The sequence below is a fragment of the Choristoneura fumiferana genome, chromosome 10 (genome assembly GCF_025370935.1).
Source record: "Choristoneura fumiferana chromosome 10, NRCan_CFum_1, whole genome shotgun sequence".
Classification (NCBI taxonomy): domain Eukaryota; kingdom Metazoa; phylum Arthropoda; class Insecta; order Lepidoptera; family Tortricidae; genus Choristoneura; species Choristoneura fumiferana.
The window spans coordinates 8,011,678-8,037,168 of record NC_133481.1 but is presented as its reverse complement, the minus strand read 5'-3'; the positions used below and the strand labels follow the sequence as shown (position 1 = coordinate 8,037,168).

Sequence of the window (25,491 nt, the reverse complement as noted above, 5' to 3'; positions counted from 1 at the left end):
CCTCATAACTTGACAGAAATTGGTATAAGTATAAGATTTTTTACAGAATATTTCGCGATATTTTTTTGCGATAGAGTCACATTGTCATGACCTAAAGACAATCACAATCAGTAGTAAGACTAATCCGTATAAGGGACCCGTCCATCAACATATTAACTTTGATTTGGATATAATTATTTACAATAGTTTTGAAGCCCCTCTAAGCCCACAATACTTTTAAAATCGATACGACTTAATGCACGGCTGATAAACGTCGTCGACATCGTCTTAGTAACACGCCGGCGGCCTAAAAAGCTTTCATCACCCAGGGAAATGCTGATAATACCACAACCTAGCGGATACTTATGCAAAAATATTCCATTTTTATTTGTTGCGGTATTTTTAACGGTAAGGAGCGCCCGGGGAGCGCCCTGGGCCCTAAACTCGGATATTTATTCACGCATCGACTGTTCCTGCTACATGTTAAAGCTGATAGAACGTGACGCGGGCGGATTTTAAAAATGTACTTCAAATCTTTATTGATTAAACGGTCAGCAAGAAGCGGCGCGATGAGGGCTGCCACCAGTACCTTTAGTGCAAGTTTTCGGTTACAAAATACGTCTCGATCGCGTTCGTTAAAATCTCAATTTATATGGAAACACGGACAGCGCCTCCAGCGGAACGTTTGCGATGTTCGTGTTTTCATACAAATTGAGATTTTAACGCGAACGCAATCGAGACGTATTTTGTAACCGAAAACTTACACTAAGGGCACAGGAAAGGAACAAAAGCGACATAGAAATGTCACGCGGACTAAAAATGCCATCGCGTATACGGCTAAAAAGCCGTATAATTATATTCCTATCTCAGTCAGTTACCTAGTACCAGTACCTGTCACAAAATCATTTGTACATTTTGAATTACATACAGTCAGATTATGATCAGATCATCTATATAAATAAAAATTAATCTTAAAATTTGTTGCTAAGCGCAAAACTCGGGAACGACTGGTCCGATTTCGCCAATACTTTTTTTGTTGTGTTCGTTTCTATCAGGAGAAGGTTTTTATGGAAGAAAATAAAGAAAAACTAAAACGGGGGCGAAGCCGCGGGCAACAGCTAGTTATGAATGAATTTGAATCAATGTTTTTAATAATAAAATCTACTCATGCTATGCCTATGCTCAATAAAAATGGGTTGAGCCGAGATAGTGCCGCTATAAGGACTAAGTGGGTACATTTGTTTACTATCATTTAAACGTTTAACAAATGATTATTTCACAAACAACATTTCACAAACTATTCATTTCACGACTATTTCATATCACAAACTGCTCATATTACAAATGATCATTTGATAAATATACTTTTAAAACACATCATATGATAAATCATCATTTAAAAAATGTTCATTAACCAAAAAACTCATTTTTCAAACAAGTCATTTTACAAATCATCAATTAATAAATGATTATTTGGCAAACTAGATACAATTGGTAGGATTTGGTTCTCGTGGCTCGTTTTTGTTTCGCATCCCTTAAAGTCGCAGTTCTAACCTAAGAACCTAACCAACTAAACTTTTAGGTACCTACTGACAGTAGTTAGTTTGTATGTATGTATATAAACTCTTTATCCTACTAATATTATAAATGTGAAAGTTTGTGAGTGAGTGAAAGTGAGTATGTTTGTTACTTCTTCACGCTGAAACGGCTGGACGGATTTGGATGAAATTTGGCGAAAAGTTAGTTTATAACCTGGATTAACATACATATAATAGGATAGGATCCTAATTTATTGAATCAGGCGTTAGGTACTTTGCGGAGGTCCATAATCAATGAACTAAAAGAATTTCTTTGTTCACCCGCGATCTAAGCGCGCGCCTTAGGTCGCGGCCCGGGTGAGCAAAGAAATTCTTGTTCATTGCAAAGATTTTATTTCCCGAAAAAGCAATGGTGTATTTCGTATTTATCATGTTAAATAAAAAGGATGGCTGGGAAAAAAATCTTCTAAATCATGATAGAGTGCTTTGTTTCACTCGCCTAATATTGTGAGAATGGGGTAAACATACCTAATGCTTTCAATTTCAATAATACTAAATTGTGCTTAGTAGTTTCGAATACTGAATGTTTTATGTTCCTACTTACTTAGGTACCTGTAAAAGAAAAAAAATGGCAGGTAGAAAGTTAAATTTTCCAAAATAAGTCTAAGATCCTTATTTTAGAATTATTTAGTCATAACAAAGAACTTTATAGTTCGGCGATATCCGTGTGTTCGTCTGTTCGTCAGTCCGTCCGTCCATCCGCCTGCGGCTTAGCTTAGAGACTGTTAGTGCTGCATGCTTCAAATAATTGCGATATTTTTTGAAAAAAAAAAAGTCCTCGTCTGTCCTCGTGTACCTTCATCCCAGCCTATTTACGTCCCACTGCTGGGCACAGGGAAAATAGGATACTTTTTATTCCGATATTCCCACGGGATAGGGATAAAATCTCGAAATAACAACCGCTGGGCTTAGAGTCATAAAATTTGGTATGTAGGTAGCTGGACGTCTGGAATAACACATAAGCGACTTTTTGACCCGATATTCCCACGGGATAGTTTTATAACTAAGGGACCCCATACATCCCTGTATTATTATTATTATTATTTTTTTTTTAATTGTATACTTACTGTAGTTTTTAAGTATTTTATTTGTAATTATTTTATTTTGAAAAAATGACTTTCTGCCAAGTTTCTTGCGGCGCATTCTTCTTGGCAATGATGGTCTTTCCGAAAGCGCTGGTAGTTTAAAAAAATGACGTGTAAAAGTGCTCATTGCGGCCTATTTACTGAATATTAGAACCATGATAATAATTTTCATCCAGTCTGAAGTCAGTCAGTGTCTCAGCACGAGCCAGCGGGAGTGGCTCTATCTCACCTACGCACTATATCATCATCATCATCATCCCAGCCTACATACGTCCCACTGCTGGGCACAGGCCTCCTCTCAGAACAAGAGGGCTTGGGCCATAGATCCCACGCGGGCCCAGTGCGGATTGGGAACTTCACACACACCATTGAATTGCTTCGCAGATTTGTGCAGGTTTCCTCATGATGTTTTCCTTCACCGCAAAGATCGTGGTAAATTTCAAATGTAATTCCGCACATGAATTTCGAAAAACTCAGAGGTGCGAGCCGGGGTTTGAACCCACGACCCTCTGCTTGAGAGGCGATAGGTCAAACCACTAGGCCACCACGGCTTCTAACGCACTATATATTGAATCACTTGCTTCGTGCTGATCGACTTGACTGGTGGTACAACAACATGACTACAATCGAGTTGTAATTAGGATATTGACGGTACAATCAATGTTCTCATTATGCGCAGGACGGGCAGCCGCGGCGTTTCCGGCTCGGCGGCTACCGGGGTTGTACGGCGGCTACGCGGCCGCGGCCCTGGCCGGGCTCGCAGGAACAAACGCAAGCGCCGGACCATCTTCACAGAGGAACAACTAGAACAACTGGAAAGCACCTTCGATAAGACGCATTACCCTGACGTGGTGCTGAGGGAGCAGCTTGCGTTGAGGGTTGACTTAAAGGAGGAACGAGTTGAGGTAAGTTCGTATGTCTTTTAGTCTTGGTAAAACCATCTCTCAAATATGTTCGCTTTGTTTGGAACATTTTCACTGAATTACGGTAGTTTTCAGGCCACTATTCATGGAAAGTAAATCTAAGCAGTGGAAGTGTTTTCATTATAAAACTAAAATGTAATATCATTGTCATTAGAGGCTGTATTGCTTATTCCCTGCTACTCAACATTAACTTTCCTTGACTGTAGGATAATTTCTATCCATTTTATACATAGAATATAATATGGTGTATTTGTCTAATAATTAGACTCTAATTAGTGAAATTACTGCACTACCTAAGTGCATATATGTAGATCGTTTTGGAATCATGGTTCAGTAATACATGCGAAGAGTTGAGTTCTAACTTTTTTGCCAACATTTTCTAACCGACGAATACATAAAAACGACATTTTTTGTTAAATTGTATGTATACGTCTTACTGCCACGTGGACTTTTGAATAAGTTTTCTGATTGAAAAGGTTGTCGACTGTGATAATATAAGTCAGAAAACCGAAACGTTTGTGTTTGAAGGCCGGGGTTTCAGTTTGTTTCTTAACAAAAGGGGAAGAATGAAAAGAAATAAATTCCATAAGCTGTGGTTTTTTTTGACACAAATACAGTTTATGCAATCACGAAGCCTTAGAACGTAACTTAGTGACTCGTCAGAGCAATTTCCGTAAATTCTGTTTTTTTTTTTAAAATTTCAATAGTCATTTCTAATAGGTATTAACCTACGCTACGCATAAACGAACGTTCCTTTAGCTTCTCTATGTCTGTAACAAAACAAAGAAAATTCTTACTTTGATTGGATACAAATACAATATACACTATTAGTAGGTAGGTAGGTCTAGGTACCACTTGGGTACTAATGCGATTTACTTCCAAACGGAAAATAAACATTTTCCTAACTCATTAACCTACCTACCTACCTACTTAACTACCTATTTACCTATTTATTTAATTTTAAAGTCATGTACATATTTGTAAAATGTGTTACATTAGGTACCTATTTATTATTAGTTAGTCCATGACGCCCTGAAAGGGACCACCATAATTATAACTATGAAGTTAATGGTATTATTAGTATTATTGGTACCTATTCCAAGTGTTACAAATATTAAAGGCATCTCTCCTGACCTGAGTCGGTCTTTCATATCTGTGGATTTGATCAGTATATCAGCGTTGCATATGGAGTGGATAATCTGCCTCCACCGGTTTCTGTACAGCGCATTTCTTACGACTAAGCATAATGCCGTCATAAATAACATGTGGGTATTTATCTATTAAAGCTTCACTATCTTGTTCATAGGAAATTTAACAAAATAATAATAGGTTTATACGTACCTACGCACAAATTAACGCGGCACCAGATCGTCATTGCCTTGCCTGCCTTATCATCGGCTAGCCGTCATAATGCAGTCATATAAGGAGATTCACTTCGGAATGAGAGATAATAAGCTGGAAACACGTATACAGCTTCATTGTGGACGTGGTGTCCTAAATGTTGTCTCAAAAGTCACACTTAATCTCGTGTCCGCGTCGTAAATTATTCAAGGACAAATGTTAAAAAAGTCATGAAGCCTTTATACGAGTGTCCAGCTTATTACCTATCTCTCATTCCGAGATGTACCCCTTCTGATTCCTTAGATGACTGGATTATCAACCTGACGTCAGACGAATGTAGGTAAGCTAAGCACGCAATTGAAGCGGTTCAGCACCTCCGACACGAGCTGATACCGTGATACGGCTCGGCCATAATAGCGACCAGCGACGCTTAGCCTTTTCTCTATCTGTTAATTGCGTGGCCGAAACACTCGTCGCACAGTGCTTACCTGGCAGCATACGCAATGAGGGCTATCGTTTTTTGTGTCACTAGATGGCGCACTGTTGCGTGAGGTTTTTAAGTATGGCTTTCAAAGTCTGTTATTACGGGCGTAAAGACAAAGTTTAGATTAAAATCATATTTAATACACCTTAAAACCGTACCATAAAAATATCGAGCATGCCACAGTGTTGCATAGTCCCTATTTTTCGGAAAAAGGGGGGAAAAGGTTTCCGAAAAACAAAACTGTCTCAAAACACAGACATTCATTGCCCCGGAACGCATATTTGCCATAATTAATTTCAGATATTGCAAAATTATTCTAATTATAAATAAACCCGCGTAGCTCACCCAAAAACTATGAGATTTGACATTTCGGAGACCTCGCGCTACACTAGCGCCTCTAGTGGCGAATTCATACGCGATAGCCCTAATTACGCAATGAATAGGCGATAACTTGGTTGACGTGATGATGAGCGTTCAACGTCGCCACTTATTTAAAGAATGGTGTAATAACGAGTTGCTGAACTTGTGCTAAGACGAGATGATGTCATAACAATACCGATTAGTGTCTGTTGAGTGTGCCATACAAATAGGTACGTTTTTGTTAAAAAACATTTTAATACAAGTTTTTTTTGCTGACTGTACTTTTTGTTGACTGTACTTGCATTGTCATCTCAACCACATTTTCGTAGTACCAAATTTCAAGTCGATGCCGTTAACCATTGAAGAGTTCCCTCCTGCGGTGACGATCCTGGCTGGACCACCAGGATTTCACTACCAGATTGTTGTCCTCACCAAATTTACATAAGTACCTATTCGAAATTACAAGTCAATCCGGCCAATGGAAGTGGGTCAAATTTAGCTTACGAGATTTGCCCCAATATTAAAAAAAAGAAACAGGGCAAGATAAATAAAAGCTTGTAAAAATAATAAGCAGTTCGAGTTGAGGATGTGCTGATATTATACATATATGTATTTGTAAATTAATATTTGTACGTCATATAGTGATAAAACATCTGAAACTCTCTTTCTTTCATACCTACCTACCACAAAATATTATGTACCATGTTTTATGCAAAAAAAAGGTTTATGATTTCGTAATCGACCGCTTATATACTTTCTCAACCTCTTAACTGGCCACATTAAATTGCTTTAGAATCATCTATAAGATAAGTATGATACCTAGTGTTAATTTGTCGTATAGGTACAATTCGGGTAGATACGAGGTTGAGAAAGTAAGCGATCGATATTGTTATATCTGCATAGTGTGTGGTAAGGTGTGGTATGATAAGTAGTTTCAGATAATTACCTAAGTTTTTATACGCAGATAAAATTATACTATCGCATCTGCGTGGTGTGTGACACGCTTAGGTTTGACAGATTTTGTTTCAAGTTTTTTGACATCGAAGCGACGTAGTCACAAAACACATTGCATTAGTAGATTAACATTCGTGCATAACGTAGTTTTGTTTGTTTAGTTGTGTGTGACAAGATTAACAGCGCGTAACGTTTAGAGTAGCAAAGGCACAGGTCAACAACGCTGACGGGACAGTTTCTGAGTGCCTCCGAGTCCGTGGGTGGCCCGCCTGGGAACAAACATGCAGCAGCTTAGGTAACGGCATATTCTAACAAAATACTGATGCACATACAGTACTTTTATATCATTTATTTAATATTTTTATTAATAACCATAGATTGTATTTGATTTTCGTTTGTATTTAACTTAGACCAAACCTGTGCGTATAAATAATTTAAGACGGTAGAAATGAGTATGAGCATAGTATATAGAAGTGAGATAAGTATCTTATCTACTTATTATTATTTGTTACGCAAAATATGGCTGAATAATGTTGCTGTAAGTAGGTGTGTTAATTATCATTTAGTAAATAAAACGTCTGTAAAAATAATTATTAATTACTCAAGTCAGTCCAGTCCCATTTTAGACTTTTCTGGGATCCTTTCTTGTACCTATTTATCTACAAGCAACATTTCGTCGAAAGAACTACCAAACCGAAAACTTACAAAATACTGGCCAGTGTTTGCGCTTAGTCGCTGCCGAAGAGTTCAGTGCGCACGAGTGCTCTCGATGATAGAATTTGTGATGTTGAAAGTGAGTCGGGGATGTTTGGGCTACCGGTGTTCGCTGAGTGTGTGCCGACCACTCCACGTGCCACCCAGGCCGCGAGCCCGACTGACCAATGTTTGTCTAGTATACCTTTATTCGTCTTACGCGGCTTCACATTAGCAATTTGCTACGTTCTAGATAAAAATCGGCCAAGTGTCTTACATATACGTCTTGACGAAGAAATACGAGATAACATTATATATTTTTAAAACGCAGTTTTTTCAATTCCTGTAGGATTTTTTTAGCCTATACCTAGTCCCATCCACAAAGACGCGTGATTTTGTCAAAATTAGTCATTAATGACATTGTAATAAGAACCATGGCACCCGTCATCGTGAATGACTCTACCTATACTCAAAGTGAAATCAGCTTGGTTTCGCCAAATTGAAATACTTAAAACAAAATCTACTTACTTTTTTCACGATGAAAGCACTGTGTTTAACCTGCCTAGTAGAACAAGAAATCAAAGGATTTAACAAAATCGTCTGTTAATATGCTCAAGGTTCCATCAACTGGGTCGTATACCAATTGCCAAACGTTCATAAACTTAATATCTTGTACAAGATACAAGCATGCCAGTGTACGAGTTACGCGATCAATATAATGAAACTAATTTAAATGTTTTTGTACGGCTTTTCTAATACAAAAAGTAATGGACGATATGTTGACTCGCTAAGTGTAAACTTTTTATTAAGGAACCCGTAGCAAGTCGGCGGGAGCCGCAGAGCGCGAGGGCGAATAAAAAGGGACGCTGGGAGGCGGGCGAGAAAATTAATCTGGGTTAATTAAATTTGATTTATTTATGCTGCCCGAGACGAGGGCTGAGCGGTAAAAGTACAACAATACGCCTAATGAGGGTCACTTTTGCGGCTTTCGTCGGATAACGGAGTTTTTCCGATTTACGAAACTTTCTTCTAAAGTTACTTTGTTTAGCGTAGCGAGGCCATTTTTTAAACCCTTTTTATTTATTCTGTTACTGATTTAATAATAGTATAGCAGATTGAGTTTTTTGTTTGTAACGTTAAGTAAAAGTTACAAGTATTTAACAAACATACGTGTACATACGTATTTTGGGTTTGCGAGGCGGAAAAAGCGTGTGTCGGCAACAGAGGCGGAATCGCTGTGCCCCTGTATTTGCGCAGCGGCAATTGGAAACTGCATTATTAAAACGCTTTTGTTTAGGCGCCGCAACACTTGCCCGAATCGAGTTACTGCGAACCAGCCTTGTTTTTTTTCTGAATTATAAAATGTATATTTGCGGTTTCCATCTCAGTAGGCAAGGTGAAATTAATCATTTAACCTACGTGTTGCAGACGAGTGACTTATAAGCAAATTAGTACATATTTGATGCAAGCAAATGTTCATACGTTTAATTAAACTATTTAAAGGTTAGTTATCAAATAGGTACACTTTTTAATTCTTTTTTCTATGTAACATATATGACTAAATAAATATTCAAAGTTATGAAGTGAACTTCTTAATAATTAATGCGAGAGGAAGTCCGATTTACCCCACTTGCAGTAGTCAGATTGTCGAATTTAGAAACATATAAAACATATTTAAAAAAACTGAAAAGTCCCAACTTCCATAAACTTCTAATGTTCATGGCTGTTATCTGCATTCTAATTGTTATATTATACTAGAGCATAAATACAAATACATACATCCATCATAAATAAGAACTTTATGAATACGTGACAATGATGACTTTATGAGTCTTTGTAAAGATTTAAGAGCATTCAAAGCTTTATTCACTTCCATTTTCAACTTTTAACAATTTAACACGAACCCGCAGGCGTCTTAATGTATATTTAAGAAAATTGTGTCAATATTTTCCATTGCAAATGGCTGCTGAACAAACTGAAAAGACAGTAGAGGGTTGCGGAATGTGAATCGTATTGTATCGCGGGCGGGCAACTCTTTACACAAATTAATTATTAAAGGGACGTGTAATCTTGGCTCGGGCGCCCGGGGCTCGCACAGATCTTATACTTACAGATTGCTGGATGAATATGCATGTATATGTACCTACGATATACCTATTAACACTTCATTGCACAAAAAGGAAGGCACACGATACACAAATGTTTGTGCTATTAATGTAATGGCGTAGGCCATTCTAGAGCCCAATCAACGTCGCGTGTCATGCTGCAAACAACATCGCTCGCAGGACTGATGGCCGAGATGGGGTCAGAAGGTTTTCTAATGGCGTCCACGGACCGGGAGACGAGCTGTCGGTAGGCCTCCAACAAGATGGAGCGACACGACCTGGTTAAGATCGCGGGATCGCGTTGGATGCGGAAAGCACAAAACCGGTCTGAGTGGAGATAGATAGATAGATAGATAAAAAACTTTATTTCCACAACACATACACGGCTTAGTAAATAACAAACAATTGTAATGTAACATAAAAATTATCATGATGATTAATGACTTAATAACTAACATGCAACAGTTCCGAAAGTTAAATAAAATAATAAACATTGATTAATTTATCAATTTAAGAGAGCCATGTGATGATGTGGAGAATAGGCGCTGACTCAGCATGTACTGCGGCTATGGGTGGCCACAGAGCTGATATTCTGTCAGAGACCTGAGATAGTGCCAACGTGCTTCCGAATAAGTTTAATTTTGCCACATGCCAAACATTCAAATTTAAAAGAAATTTTTTCGAATGAGAACACTAGATATTGGGAGAAGAATGAATAGAGAAGAATTAATAGAAAAGAAACCATGCGGAATGTCAAACCAAAAATTAAAATAGTGATAAACACACCCACATTATTTGGAGAGCCTTGGGGGAGGCCTATGTCCAGCAGTGGACGTCTTTCGGCTGAAATGATGATGATTGCTCAACTATAGGTTAGGTTAGGTTAATATTGTGTCAAGGTGCGAAGCGCCTTAACTAAGCGGAATAGGAGCTCCGCGAAGCGAAGCTCGTAGACTTCGCCTCCGAGTCGTTAAATTTATATTTGTTTTCCAGACATAAAATTAGTGGTAACAATATTCGGAATAACAATTTTATACATATATAATACATTCGACGAAACGTTGGTATGCAAAAAAATGTGTTACGAAATTTTTTTATGCAAAACAATTTTAGACCAGTCGATATACTAGACCCTCCGGTAATTATGAAAATAACCATCTCAAGCACATATTCAGAAATTTTACCTTTTAGCTAACATTCTGGACGGCTTTAGTAAACTAAACACACATCACAGCACGGAGTGATGAGGAACTGAATCGATTCTCAGCCTCAGCTAGGTATAGTTGGCTGTTTTTTTTCACTGCGGTCTACCGCCCTAGTTGCCTATTATAGGTAGGTACACTCGAGGAACTTAATTCATGAGCCACCATGGAACCTTTTCAAAGGAAAATTCATTAGAAAGAAAGAAAGAAAAATGGTTTATTTACGGCTCCAACAGTACCGCCACCAAACACTTAATTTAACTTGAGTACGATTACGATTACGATTTTCATTGTTAATTAATACCGATGTCACTATGACGTTTTCTGTAAAATGGTAACGTTGGCTCATGAATTAAAGTCCTTGAGTGTACCTAGGTCTTTTACCGCTCTACATAGGTTCATTAAGTTGATCATCTAATCTGAGGCCACATCATTTTAAATCTTTCAGCCAGTTGTATCTTTCACATCAAGTTTGATACTCTCTACAACTCGTTAGCTCTAGAGCCAGTCAGAGTCAGTTCCAGAGTATTCACGCCCGCTGCGCTATACAGTAATTGGACGGTGTCTATCACATCTCGTTTGTTTAATGGCGAAACGCCAAAGGACTTTACGCTCTTACTAGTTACGAGTACGTACTTTACCCAGTACAAAACAATTTTATGAGCTGATATAAGCCTGGGTATAGGTACTTATATTTAAAGTTTTGTAACTTATGAAAAGCTTAACAGGGTTCGCATGATTATAGCACTCATTCATTCATTCTAAGGAAGTGTAACTTCTTTTCTATTTCCTTAAACGATTTTCATCAGTATCCAGCGTGGCAAATTTACGTGTCATTTAACCTAATAAATATTGCATGAATAAATAATGTCATTTTAATACAAAAAAGTTATTATAAAAAATCTGTAGACTCTAGAGTGTGATAGATAGGTAATGTTATGGTAATAAAAGTAGACTTTAGTGCGTTCGAATTTACAAATGTTACAAGTACTACATTAAAAAACTCATTACAACCGCACTAAATCGGAGAATCCGCTAACTAATTGTTATATGCAGACATTATAATGTATTCTACTACCACATTAATTCCTTGCGTGAAATTATTGTCGATGCACGAAACACACGTAGCACTGCTACGCACGTAGCCCTGCTACGTAGCTACTCGTAGTAGAGAGTTAAAAGAAAAGTGTAAAAAAATTGGACAAGATTCCATTGTTTTTAACCCCCGACGCAAAAAGAGGAGTTATAAGTTTGACCGCTATGTGTGTCTGTGTGTATGTCTGTCTGTGGCACCGTAGCTCTTAAACGGGTGGACCGATTTAACTGCGTTTTTTTATTTGATAACAGGTTTTCTAGCGACGGTTCTTAGACATGTTTTGTCAAAATCGGTTCCGCCGTTTTTGAGATATTGAACTTTGAAGTGACAAAGTCGGGGGTTTTCCAACTGTTTGTTGGTTAGGTTAGGTTATGGTATTTTTGTTCCATTTCAATCAAATTCGTTTGAAATGATCGAATATGCAGTATTTGAAGCTGAAGTCAATTAGAAGAAACTCATCCCGCAAAGTGCCTTAACTAGTGAAATATTTGTCCATCAAACCCCCAAAACACAACCCCCAAAACAGACATAAAGCCTCGACTTTGCTCCGGGATAGAATGATAAAGTACGGCAGACAGATAGAGTTGAACAAGAAAAAGTGGGCGTGGCGTCCCGCCCAGCCCGCTTCCTTGTCACCGCCAGCCTCCCCGGGACTTATCTTGTGAGGTAGCTATAAAACAGATATGCTCGCAATGTGTTACTAAGTAATAAAGCGGCGCCATTTTGTCTTCTGCCTCCATGACAAACGATGTAATAACTGGCTTTATGAGCGCGGAAAAGCGACCCGTGCAGTGATCAAAGCGCCCCCTCCAGTTTCACGCTTGTTACTCTCCTTTGATTATGAAACTAAACGCGTTTAATACAATCATTCTACTGTTCTACATCACAAAAAATGTATTTTTGTTGGTTGTTTTGTTACCTTGTTGTGTCTGTTGCCTTCAGCTTCGTTGCCTGGTAATTTAAAAAAATATTTGCTTTAGTTGTTGGAGACGCTCCAACCCTTTACCTACTTGAGTTAAACTCAGCAACTCTCATAATGATTACTGGAAAATATACAACAACAAAAGAGTACCTACTCGTAGGTACAATAAGAAAACATAAATTAAGAATTTGCGCTCCCCTTGTTTTATGCTTGGGTTGTCCTTTTTCTCGCGATCCTATTGCCTCTTTTGACTTTAAGACAGTAGTTCAGAACTTTGGACTGAATTGAATGCTCAACCGATGGTTAGCGCTGACACCGGTAAAACGTACAAAGGGTATATGGGTGATTCTAATAAAAGTGGCATTATAATCTGCCAATGAGTTTTTGAATACAAAGTACATTAAATATACGTTTTTCAGAAAAAATAAAAATTGACATATGTAAACATAGACCTTTTACGCCGAGGCCAGGCCATTTTATTTATTTAACCTTATTACTTTAAAAAATAAATAAATGTAAGTACCGATTTTCACTGTAGTCTGTCTTGTCCAAAAGGGACATGCTCCCGGTTTTAGGCCTGTGAATTTTTTGTGTACTATTTCACAAATTATATTTCATAATATATTGCAAAAACAATAATATGATATTCATTTATTAATAATACGGTCCTAAATAAATCATTTTTATACATCAATATTCAGACTCAAAGTTTGTCCAGCGATTTTTTCACTGTAGTCTGTGTGTTCGCATTGTTGGGTCTCACTAACACACGGAGAATGATAGACACACCTTAATCATCGGTAAACATTCGGCCAATATCTGGCTCGCCGCCGTACGGAACGGTTAGAGACCTTCTGTCATAGTTTTGTGGCGATTAGTGATCGAAGGCGGCAAACTGGAGTTTGTAACGGGTATATTAACTTTACATTGTCTCGATTATTTTATGTTATTTATATGGAACTTTATTAGATAATCATTTTAATGTGATATTATGACGTATTTACTTACGTTATTAAGAGTGGCACATTCATATTTTGGACGGTTTTAGAGTAAATGTCTTTTGAATCCACTTTTCACTTTAATCTGTGTCACTTTAATCTGTAACTGAAGCACAGACTAAAGTGACTCATGGCAGAAAAAAGTGAACTATAAATTATTTTATTTAAAAATTGCATATAATTTCTAAGAATAACTTTATGGACTTTTTTTTAAGTAGTACTAACAGTGTTCTACCAAAATAAATGTAGAGAATTGCTTTTTAATAAACTAAACACTTATAATTTCACTTTGTGTCTGTTTATCTATCCGCACTAGATCCATTAGTACTATAGCTGTCATTTTTCGTAAATATAGCTTTTGCAAATTTTTTTGGAGTGTGTCCCCCTCCCCCCTCTAAAAGTGAAACTATTGGATTGAAAATTAAAAAAAACAATAATGGTGATCCTGTTTATAACTAAATTTTTTACAGTTTGTAAAAAAATCATTCGTATAAATAATAATAATAATAATAATAATTCATTTAATTCGAGTAACTTAGTGACTCATACAAAATAAAATAGTGGTGTCGTTACTTGTTGAAAACGAATTTTTTCGTGTTATTTTGCTATCTGATGTCATTCATTTCATCGGAGGAACTGGTTTGATTGCATTGTCTTGTAATTAATTCATAATATTTTAGGGCCGACATGTAATGGGGAAACCAAAAACTAAACAAAAGTCAAGAGAAGAGAGGTTGCACGAAAAAGGGAGAACGAAAAGAAAAGATACGAAAAAATAATAAGAAATCCAGAACTCTATGCTGAGTTCCAAAGGAAACATAAAGAACAATATCAGCGAAGAAAACAGGAAGGAAAAATAAAAAATATACCTACATGATTTAGCAAATGTTTTTTGTTTTACGGCTCCATTTTAAAAAGTCGTAAAACAAAAAACATTTGTTTAAGTGGTAGGAGTTTAGGGTTAAAAGGATGCTAGTAAATTACAAATAACCCTGTATGAAATATGTATAATTTTGAAATAATTTTATTTTCTTATATATGCCTCCAAGAGACTCATACTTTTTTAAGAAATTACATTTAGGGGCTGTTTCACAATCCATTGATTAGCGTTAACCGACGGTTAAATGTGATGCCGTCTCCGTCTATTCGAACAAAACAAATAGAGACGGCATCACACCTAACCGCCAGTTCACACTAATCAATGGATGGTGAAACAGCCTCTTAAACTTATGATACATTTCTTTTCATTTTTGATATAATTCTCTTTAACCTGGTAACGTTTCACTACTAGCCTGTCTAATTTAACTTTAGCCTGCTTCATCAATATTTCAAGAACCCATAACCCTTAAGTTTTTAGGAATACTTTGTTCCCTTTAACATATTTGTAACAAATGAAATACCAAGAAGCTGTTTTTATGCAAAAAAAGTAAAAAAACATATATATATTTTTTTGAATTAACTTTAGCCTGCCATGCCACTTTTATTAGAATCAGCCATATCATCACATACTGTGCAGTGCAGATATACTTACTGCTACGCGTGGAAAGCTACGTTGTGCATAAGAGGACTATCGGTCAAGCTTGTCGGTCGAATTAAGAACACACGTCTGTCGAGTAACGCTCTGCGGTGGAAAATATATACCTACCTACGTGCGTTTAATTCGGTGCTGACCTGGCCCTATACCACGAAGTGCAAAACTCGAACTTCGTATGTTGCCGTCCCGCTGACGCTTATGTCATTTAATACGCGAGTGAAAGGGACGGTGCGATACGATCTTCGATTTGTGAGTTTCATAGTAGCCCCTCTGTGCTGCTGACCCATCAGTGATCACCATAGAGCGGAATTCTCATGGCAAAAATCAAACGTCAATAGAGTTGGAACGTTGAATTTTTATCGACTATCGATAAGTTATATATATATTTACGAAACGAATAGTCCTCAAATCCACATTTAAGCAAAAAAAAATAATTATAATACGATACCTATAGTGTAAGAAAACAAAATTTGCAATTAAAATTTATTAACTTCATATCATTATGAACCTATCGTTAATAATAATTAACAGCAATAAATAAAGAATAACATTTAAATAAAAAACAACATCAAATCGTAATTTTAAAAACTACTTAACTTTACTTATACATGAATTTATTGTATGAAGTGATTATTATAAGTTTTTTGTACTGCTTTATGGTGTGCAATAAAGAATATTTGTATTGTATTGTATTGTATGATTAATATACCGGGTGTGGCCTGTAATACGAGCAAAAAATTAAAATGTAGATCTTCCTCGTCAAACTGAACAACATTAGTTCAGCGACTTTAAAAATAATGGAGTCTTTGAATTTCCTTTTTTCATACAAATTAAATATTGCTATCAATGTACGCCATCCTAGAACACAACCTGATGTTGCCTGTCACGCTAGAAACATCAAGCATTTTGGTTTACATTGCTTCTTCGAATAAACTTTAAAGTATAATAAAAATTAAAAAACTATTTTTTTTTAAAGTCGCTGAACTAATGTTGTTCAATTTGAGGAGTATGATCTATGTTTTAATTATTTGCTTATATTACAGGCCACACCGGGTAGAAGTAGATTATAGAAGATTAAATTTGTCGATAGCTGGAAAAGTCGATAAAATTTAACATTTCAACTCTAGAGAGTTGGAATGTTAAATTTTATTGCATTTTCGTTCCTAGTTAAAACGTCAATACGTTTGATTTTTGCCATGATAATTTCGCCCTCTGGTGATCATCTATACGTCCATATACTATACTAAGTTTGCGGTCGGCGAACTGGTTACCAATATATATATATATTATGAGAGGTTGGTTTGTTGTATATCTGATACAACAATGCGTGCATAAATATCTGATATCTACAACTCTATTCCTAAGGCCGGTATGACGTGTCACATATTTGTCTACGCTCCGCTGTGGCAGATATCAATACAAGTGACTATATACGTGACGTGCTACGTCATTCGATGGTCTTTGGTCTATTGTTTTCTATGGGTTCCCTATTTGAAGGATGCTATTATTACAACGAAGATATTTAGCATGCCGACTGTTGGAAGGCTAGCTCAAAGTTGTCTGCACGAGCAGTCTGAACTCCTTCAACCTGAAGACATTTTTTACATATTTAAACCTGACCAGTGATTGACCGACCCCATCTCACCTGATGAAAGTGCAGATGGGGCCAAAAGTGTATCTCACTGATTCAGTAACAGCCTATTCACTCTAGCCTTCTAGAGCCCTAGGTTGTACTTATCCGGAAATAAGTACAGACGATGGGAGTGAAATGTTAGAATATGTGCACTATATGTGTGGCAGTTTGGAGGCAATGGTAAAGGATTATCTGGACGTCTGTACTACCCACTTGCAAGCAGATGCTGTCTCTCACAGTTTCCCCACATTTAGTTTCTAAAATATTATTTTATTTTTGGGCTTCGTCGTAGTCGGGTAATAATACAAAAAAACCTTCGACGATAAAATACAGTGAGTTGTGTAGCTCCAGGAGGGACAGCCAAGTCCGTTCACAATTATGGCAAGGATGCCTGTAATGTGGTTACAAATTGGAATAATGAAAGTTAAAATACCTACGGGTAAAAAGTCGTTGTTCAAAATATCGAAAATTAAAATTACGAAAGATTCTATTGTCGAATGGTTAGATAACCTACGTCCCATGTATCTAAAATATATTTATCTACAAAAGTGACATCGAATGATAAAAATATCGAAGTAAAGAGTATCGAATATCCTATGTATGAACTATCACGTGATAGGATTGACGGAACTCGGCTTCGCAGAGCTCCTATTCCGCTCGGTTGAGGCGCTTCGCGCCTTGATGCAATACTAACCTAACCTGACCTATTGAACATGAATTACCAAAAATATTTGGTTCAGTTAGGTTTGAACTGTGACCACAACAACGCACGAGCCGAGCGAGCGACCAGAGCGTGCCGCGGCAGTGGCCGGCGAGTGCTCAAAATGACTAGATTATGTAAAATAAATTCTATTAAGAAAAAGGAGCAATAAGTAAAGCAGAATTATATGTACGATATTTTAATTTTCGACATTCAAACACGTTGGCATTTACTACTTACATATATTTGTTATCAACATTTTTACTCATTCGATAGTTTAATCAATCGACATTTCAATCTTAGACATTTTGACCATAGGTATAACAACCTTCGATATTGTTTTACAATCGATATTTTCATTTTCGATATTTTGAACATCGACATTTTAACCGTAGGTATTATAATTTACGATATTTAAATATGTAACCGTGTAGCGCAGATCGTTTCCACACATTTTAGCTCTACCTCGTATCACTTTGACGACTATCATAGGTATATGTAGAAGACCCTTTGTAACCTTATTCCTTGATTCCCACCAGATGCTTATAAATAGGCTCACTAGACTACCAGACCATTCTGTTTCTGAGAAATCATCATCATCATCATCATCAGCCGGAAGACGTCCATTGCTAAATAAAGGCCTGCCCCTTAGAATGCCACAACTAATGACAACTCGCCACTTGCATCCACCGGTTCTGAGAAATATCCTGGTTGTTATTCATTAATTTTTGGGACGCGTAAATAAGCTTTAATAAAGCTGAAGTCGGTGACTCAGCACGAGCCAGCAGGAGAGGACCTATAGTCGTCTACCTCACCTACATACTATAACTATATGCGAGTATTGGGTTTAAATTACTCCTGCTGGCTCGTGCTGAGGCACCGACTTCAGACTGGTAGAAAATTATTTTCATGGTTTTTTGTAGTCGGTTCAATTTTTAGTTATAATTTTTTTTCACGCTTTTTAGTGTAAATAATCTAAGATACAATAGTTTGATGTCAATTGCTGGTCACCTTTTACAAAAGATTGTTTTTCCCGATGCAGTGAAGTTCATTTTGAAGAGTCCTGGTGCTTCACCACCCGTTCCATTTCACCATATGCATTACGATGAGCATAATTGCTTAGCAACTGTGTTAAAGTAATTGAAATTCAACCCGTGAAATACTAGTTATGAAATAATAGTTATTGAGTTTAGTTACTCTGATGGTCAACTGTGGTCATCATCATCAGTTCCACTTCACCAAATGATGATTTTCAAAAGCAAATGCACGAGTTACTACTAAATATATCTGATTTACCATAGGTGTCAATACAATAATTGAAGAGTTCCCTCGATTTCCTTAGGATCCAATCATCAGATCCTGATTTGGTGCTTATGAAAACAAAATCTTTTTTCAAGTCGGTTCACAAATGACGGAGTACCACAGTAACGAAGATAAAAAAAAATATGATTAAAAAATTACAACCGAAATGATAACCTCCTCCTTTTTTTGTAGTCGGCTCAAAATTAAATCCGTATAATAAACATGCGTTAGTTTGTCTTTCTAACTCGGACGACTTTCTGGGAATATCTATGATCGTAAATGCTACCTGCAAATAATATACATACATGTTTTGCTGAAATTATTTCAATTAAAATAAATACTTAGTAGAAGTCTCCATTATTATGTACTTAAGTAATAAGTGAATTACTTAACGGTGCATTACTACGACTACCGATAGAGTCATTATTATTTTAATCCAGCCAAACCAACATCCCGGACGGCCACGTCGAGAGTGGAATATCACTCTATTATTTATGGACGCGTTCGATACGCAATACAAATTATTGTTTTCAAAGTATAACGTTTAGGGGAGCACGTTGTTTGCCGTGCGACCCTCTGGGGGCACACCAACCCCCGACAATCGAATAAGACTCTTATATTATAAGTTTCAAAGCGTTGTTTTCACTGTGGATAGTCGTGATAAAATGCTTTTTTTGTTTCGGGGGTGCTGGGGTACTGTTAAAGCAATCTTTAACAATTGAATTTCGATTCCACTGTCGCTTTGTGCGCTGATAGGCCTTTACGTCGCAGAGACAGGCCACGGGTGTTTGCGTGCGGTAATTGATACGAAGTGACAGATACTGGGGGATACTTTTTCAGCCTCCGGGGCGGAGGGGGTGTTTTGACATTCAGCGGAAAGAGATGGGTGTGATTTGAAGTGCCCTTTGTGGAATTATACTCGCGCGCGGCGTCTTTAATATTGACTAATGCATTTCGCGCGATGGGGTGGTGTAATACGACAGGTGCGTGTTCAGGAAGCTGGGTAGAGATACTATAATTACTTACTGGCCCTGTATTTGGATGTAAAAAAGTAACGGTTAGGTGGAGAGGAATAATTGACGTTCTACAATTATTTCATCACCATTTTGAGCATGCTAAGTTTAATACAAATGCCCTTTTATTCTCATTATTATTTAGTTGTCTCTACCATCTTTTCATTTGCTCATTGGAAATATCTACCTCCATGAGTTCAAATAGCAGTTTGAAACGTCAAGACGTTTGAAGCATCAAGATGCTTGATGAATCTTGATCGTGGGCATGCGGACAGACGGATAAATAAATCAGCATCGAGGAATATTTTAAACATTTATCGGTTAAATAATATCACTTTGTGGGCATACTTTTGCGAAGTCAGAGTTCTTGTATAATCATTTTCGAGATTTCCTGCACTTAACGCAGGGTTTGGTCTTACCTTTCATTCACGATCATTACCAGTTACTTATCACACATTTCGCATTATATTTTAAGGAGGTTAAGGAGGCAGCTTTGAGTAGAGCGAAGTGGAGAGCTATTCATCGGCTGCACCGGCAAGAGTGTAACTGTAACTCTGAAATAAGAAGAGATGATACATTTTAAAATTTCGGCAACAAAATGAAAAAAAAACAACTTAAAATCTCTTCAAATTGTTATAAAAAGCTTGTCCAAGCCTCAGGTGACCATAAGGCTGGCTTCTTCCTCGGATAACGTTTATTATTGTCATACGACGACAAAACATAGCTCTAGCCTTATGGACACCCTACCCGTTACTCAGGTCTACTGTCCCTTGGAGCTGTGAAAAAATCAAACTTCTAACGCAATGAAAAGATAGGTACCTACAGCCGTTTATGCCGCAAATTTCCGCAAATTTTCGAAACTCGCAAGGGAATCAAAACCTACAGGGTACTTCCCGTGAACTCAGAATCTTGAAATTTGGTACGAAGTAACGTCTTACAGCACAAATAAAGGAAAAATTGCGAAAACCGTAAATTTTTAGTTACATCATAATAATAAAAATATTTATAAAATTATTTATAATAATTTTAAAGTTACTACTTACAGGTTTGTACGGAACTCTCGGTGCGCGAGTCCGACTCGCACTAGGCCGGTTTTTTTATATAAATATGACTGCTTTTTTATATAAAGCTTAAGTCGGACTGGGCTGATCATATCTAGGGTTGCCAACTTTTTTTTCATTAAATAAAGTACTTATATTTAGGTCTAAGAAGACAAATAAACAGTATTTTCTTCTTTTCATGTTTTAAAGACAAATTGTTGGGTGCTTCTCGCACAACTTTTCAATTTAGTATCATTTTTGAAAGCGTCATAGACCACGTTAGAATCAAAAAATAAAAAAAGGATCAAAATTTTTATTCAATTTACATTGGCAGATTCGATCTGAAACGCCACTATTGTGACTATGCTGCACTGACTTATTGAAAACAATATTTTGTATACCGTTTTGTAGGCCATGATGGCCTAGTGATTTGACCTATCGCCTCTCATAGCAAAGGATCGTGGGTTCAAACCCCGGCTCGCACCTCCTGTGAAGCAATTCAATGATGCATGTGAAGTTTCCAATCCGCACTGGGCCCGCGTGGGAACTATGGCCCAAGTCCTCTTGTTCTGAGAGGAGGCCTGTGCCCAGGAGTGGGACGTATATAGGCTGGGATGGTATACTTTGTTTTAGTTCAACAGTAAAAGTATAATGTAGTGAAAAACAATATAATACAGTTTTTAACGGTAGTTGGCCACCCTATTCATATCTGCCGCATCCACCCACAGCGATGGGTCCAAATTGCTACCCATTGGGTTCCGTGGGGGGATGGCCATCGAAAAACCAAGCAGTGGGATAAGATTTAGATAGGCTCTCACAAGTTGCATGATAAGAGAGAGCAGTATCGACTCGAGATAGGTACAAATAAACTAATCAATTTCTCGACTGTGAAAACTATTCCATTCAATATTGCTACCACTCCCAAAACATTAATCACGCAAATTAATTCCATTCCATTCCCATACAGTTAAACTTTGATAAATTTCATTTATTTAATGATCTAACAACGAATGTGTCGCAAAACGGGTATATATATCTTACTTACAGGTATATTAAAACCCTGAACTGAACTGGTATAATAGGTATAAGAAATTTCCCACGTCTTAAAACACATGGAATAATTAGAGGGCAGAACACCTATCTCACATATGTATATCTCAAGCAACCCTCAAAGCGAACGAAAATAGTAGTGCTCCACAAAGGTACGTTAATTCAATTAACTTTCAAAACGTGAAGCTAAAAACATCAGTGAATGCAAATTAAATCGACATTAAAGTATCAAGGGCGGATCAGGCGGTCCATTAATAAATCAGTTCGCTAAAACCGTAATTGTAATCTCAAACAAGAGGAGGGCGCGTGTTTATTCTAAAAACATTATTACAATAAGTTTGGGTTCGGTTCGCCGCCGCGCCACACCGGTTGATTCACACGGCGCGCCGCGCTGCGGTGTTTACATTGCATTTATTTCTTAGCTCGAAAAGCGGGATGTGAAGAAAGTCTTATGGGCCGGACCCCTTTGGCTAATGCGGTCGTATCCACATAAGTTACAAGAAAAAACATTGGACAAAAAAGAATTTAACGAAGATTTACTTAGATCGTAGATTTTGCAATTATTCAGTCGGTTTTGGTCGCCCCACAATGGGGTATTCTGACCAAAAAAAGTCGCTCAAAATTATTTTGACTTTAATCAGTTTTCTTTTCATTTTAATAGAACTAACAACGATAAAAATTGTTTTGGAGACAACTTTACAAAACTTAAGCGGGAGAACTGAAAAAAAAAAAAAAAAAACTTTATTATTTATAAATCAGCTTGTTTATTGTTATTAGTGAGTTTGTTTGACAAAACAACCAACATTAATTCCACCGCTCTTCATCTGACTCCTCAACACACTCAAACCATGTTCCTTCCTCCTGGTTTTCTTACTTCATACGGCATTAAACATATCTCTTGTTGTCAAGTTTAAAAGGTTTTTGATTTTTTTGGATTTTGGCCTAATGCTGCTCATAAATGGGTCAGATGTTAATAATTATCTGTATATAACGTCCATATTGCAATCGACTCGACTAAATTTTCTAGAGAATTGATCTCTAAACTGCCGAAATGTCTGTTTCTTGCCTCTGCAGCTTCTTCTGACAGGCTTCCTATAGGCAGAATTGCATGTTGGATTACGATTGGCCCGTGGTACTAATATTTTGTGCACTGTGGTGACATAGGGTGCCACGGATTACAGGCTGAATGTAGAGCTTTGCTGTCTCCTGGCAATACGTAGCAAATTTATCTACATTGATTTTGTGCCCGCTTGATATTACTCCAAAATAGTTGCAAAACGGTCAATTAAAGTTTTGTCTATTCCGGTAATATTTGCGGATGTTTCTGCATTATTAAACCTTCTACTTGTGTTTCCATCATTACTGTTTCCGTAATTTACTGTAGTACGTCCACTATTAGACCAAGCTCAGTTTTGAATCCATCTTGGATTTGTGCTTTCTCTCTTTAACAATATCTTTCTCAGCTTGAGATCTCACTTGCCATTTTTTATAGTATTTTATATGAAATGTGTAGTAAAGTTTCAAAAAATCTGATTCGGGCATGTAAAATTGATAATCCAAACTTTACATTTTCTGGATCTGTTGCGTTTTCTCCATTTTTTCCAATCGTTGAATTGCTTGGAAGTTGCTTTACATATATAGCATCGCATGGTAGATAACGTATTGGTTGCGGCATTGCCACACTTTGCCTCTACCATGGTAAACAACAATTTATGGTATACTTTCACCTCGCAAGTCTGGAGTTTATCTGCTGGCCGTCAAATGTTTTATTTGCTCATTTATGATAACTGATTTCTTCATTTATTACGTCCTTACTTCATGTATAAACCTGATTCGCATTGGCCGGCAGTAGCGGGGGGAAGAGGGCGTTGGATTGTTCCAAATAATTTATTATTGCTTTTACAAATCAACCGCAAAGGTACCAGTGAAGACTGGAAAATGTTTGCATCCGAGTCAGTGTTGTTAGCAAACTTTTGTTTATATTGCGCCTGCTGTGAACCATCACATCCCCATTTGTAAGTAAGTTCGAGGTTCGCCATTTCTTCTGTAGTAAGTTTTTTTTAACACTTCTTCAAGGTATAAAATTAACCGTTGAGCAGTGTGATCCAATAAAGCCTGTAATGTGATTTCCGCACAGGTTTCAGTAACACGGTAAGCACCAACGTCTGGGTAGCATGCTTGTTTTTCTTTCTTAAGTATAGAATAGCAAGGGTATATTTTTTTTGAGCTTTTCTCTTATTTTTCGTACTGTTTACGTGTCAGCGATGCTTCTACGAACATGGACAACGCTTCTGTTGGCGTTAATTGTGTATTTCTTTTTTCAGGGGTGTGGCTTTCCGAAATGCCTGTCGGTATTTATAACCACGTGTTGGAGATGACATAACATCTTTTACCACATGTGCTGCATCGACATTTCCTTTTTCACGAAGGGCCATTTGGCCAGCGTAAATTAAAGATTCTGCCTCATTTTCACTGCGTAGATGGGTTGTCTTACGACGTTTACTACATTCTGCTAAATCTTCAAAAACTTTATGTGGCCGACCAACCAATGTTTATTCGTGACATTTTTAGGTATTTCGAGCGTGCCTTGTAACCCTTTGGTATTTTTTTAAAAACACGGTCTCTGTTCGTTTAGCTGTCTGCCATTTTGACTTCATTTCAGCCTTAAGATGCGAAAATGTATGTATAAACTTATTTTTTTTGATCGATCGGAAAGAAGCATCGCTTATTAGTTCTTGCTCCACTAGATCAACTTTTTTCCAAAGTCTTTCTCTTCATAACCTTTCGTCTTTTGAAAAACATACTGTCGTGTCACAATCTTCACACCAGAGCAACCTAGGACGAAGAAATACAAAGATTATTTAAAGTGACCGAAAAACCAAAGTTTGTTTTTGCTTTAACACAAATTCAGTTATGTTACGAGATTCATATTTTTGGCACTTTCTGGCAGCTAATTATTTTATATACTCTGATATACATATCAAAGCATTAGATGATAAAGAAATTAGACTTCGGACAGGCCCGGAAACATAACAAAAAGTCTTTGAATTAAGAAAACACAAAATAAAATATGATTACTTTAGTTCATCTAACTAAAAACAGTATAAATAATAGAAAACTATTATTTTTTGGAAATGAAACGTAATTGCAATTCTACAAACCTGGTTCTTACAGTATCCATTACTGCAATTTACCACAATTAACGTAACTTAATTGTAAAACACTTAGTCACAACGTTCACTCTAATTTCACTTCGGGTTAGTAGTGCGATCAGACATGAGTTTGAAAGACTACTGACGTGCGTAGCGAACCTTATCGGTAACAACAGAAAAAATGCAGACTATTGTTCCTTAGACCCTTATCTTTAGCCAGATAGCAGCCGCTACCTGCAATTCGATACTTCGTAAATTCGACTTTTGAGCGCATTTTAGAGCCAAAACTCCACTGTGCGCCCTACAAATTGAGATACCTTAGGCAAA

General features: G+C 37.1%; 1 pseudogene; it reads left to right on the top strand.

Annotated features, from left to right (window-relative positions):
- The window catches only part of LOC141432000 (uncharacterized), a 52,503-nt pseudogene that overhangs the window by 5,571 nt on the left and 21,441 nt on the right, over positions 1-25,491 (top strand).